This window comes from Octopus sinensis, linkage group LG19 (genome assembly GCF_006345805.1).
Source record: "Octopus sinensis linkage group LG19, ASM634580v1, whole genome shotgun sequence".
Classification (NCBI taxonomy): Eukaryota; Metazoa; Mollusca; class Cephalopoda; order Octopoda; family Octopodidae; genus Octopus; species Octopus sinensis.
In genome coordinates, this window is record NC_043015.1 from 40,282,494 (window position 1) to 40,284,226 (window position 1,733).

Below are 1,733 nucleotides of genomic sequence, written 5' to 3' on the forward strand. Positions count from 1 at the left end.
CACTGATCCATCACTAAACCATCACCATCCGCTACTAAACCATCACCATCACGATCACCATCACCAGCAGCAGCAGCAACAACAACAACAGCACGAATATCTTGTAGCAGTTCCACCACCGCCAGCCCCTGCACCACTTCCATCTCCACCACCATCATCCTTGCCGCCATCATTTTACTCGTAGCGGGACTACCATCACCATCACCATCACCATCACCACGGCCACCACCACCACCACTACCATCATCATCATCATCGCAACAACTATCACCATTTATCTGTAACCAAGCTAACCATCCCCACCCTCATCCCACCCCATCCATACCCACCACCACCACCACCACCATCGCCGCAGCTGTTATATATATATATATATATACAACCATCCTGTCATCACCACCACATCCGGCACCAAGGCCACCAGGGCCGCCACATCCGGCACCACCACCAACAACAACAACACCATCACCGTCACAATGGCACTAACCGCCACCGCCAACACCACCAAGACTAACTACTGTTACCATTTCATTGCTACTGCGCCGCAACTACCGCCTTAACAGTCACAGTTACAACCACCACCACCACAGCACAACTGCAGCAGCGGTACCAACACCAACACCACCAACAACACCACCATCACTATCAGTAGCACCAATCTGTACAAGCAGCGGCAGTAGTTGCAGCAGAAATGTGTGTGTGTGTGTGTGTAAGTGTATGTACAGAGAGAGAGAGAGAGAGAGAGTATGTAAGAAAGAGAAAGGAAGAGACATAGAGCTATAGAGGGAGAAAGTGACATGGAGAGAGAGAGAGAGAGCACCATAAAGAGATAGATAGAGAGAGAGAGAGAGAGAGAGAGAGAGAGAGATAGATAGATAGAATAGATAGATAGATAGATAGATAGATAGATAGAGAGAGAGATAGATAGATAGATAGATAGATAGATAGAGAGAGAGAGAGAGAGATAGATAGACAGACAGACAGACAGACAGACAGATAGACAGACAGACAGACAGACAGACAGACAGACAGACAGATAGATAGATAGATAGATAGATAGATAGATAGATAGATAAAGATAGATATAGATAATTCTGTAAAGAAAGAACTACAGAGAGAGAGAGAGAGAGCTAAAAATAAAAAGAAATACATAGAATTATAAAGACAGAGAGAGAGAGAGAGGAGAGAGAGAGAGAAGCGAAGGAGAGAGAGAGAAAGCGAAGAAGAGAGAGAGAGCGAAGAAGAGAGAGAGAGACAGAAGGAGAAGCACGAAGAGAGTGGCAGTCAGAGTTGTAGTCGTCAAGGTGGTAGTAGGCAGCAGTCAGTCAGTCAGTAATGATGTAGAAATGTCGTAAGAAGAACCGAGGGAGATCACTACAAAATATTATATACCACCTGATACAGCACTGCCATTTCACTTAACTCACCCTTCTTTTCTAAAGGTATTTATTCAAACAACCGGACACCCCTTTCAAAAGGGGTCTCTCGTTGGTGGTTCCTCTCTTTTCCCTTTTTCTTTCGCTTTATTATTATATCATTCTATCATTTTAACCTGGTCTCCATCGATCCATTCATTCCTTAATTGATTGGTTATCGATAAATAGGAGAAATATGACGCTCGTTTTTTTTTCTTTTTTGCGTTGTTTTTTAAAAAGAAATGCGATATGGAGACAGGGGCAGAGTGTATAATTTAATCCTGGCTGGCTGGTTCTCTGTAATATTGAATTTATATA

The 1,733-nt window shown here is 43.7% G+C and overlaps 1 protein-coding gene across 2 annotated transcripts in view; it reads left to right on the plus strand.

The window, feature by feature from the left end:
* Positions 1-1,273: 1,273 nt before the first annotated feature.
* The window catches only part of LOC115222119 (glutamate receptor ionotropic, NMDA 1-like), a 98,649-nt gene continuing 98,189 nt past the window's right edge, over positions 1,274-1,733 (plus strand). For both annotated transcript variants that reach the window (XM_029792248.2, XM_029792249.2), the window contains exon 1: positions 1,274-1,442. The gene's annotated coding sequence lies outside the window, so the exon portion shown is untranslated. The remainder of the gene's footprint in view (positions 1,443-1,733) is intronic.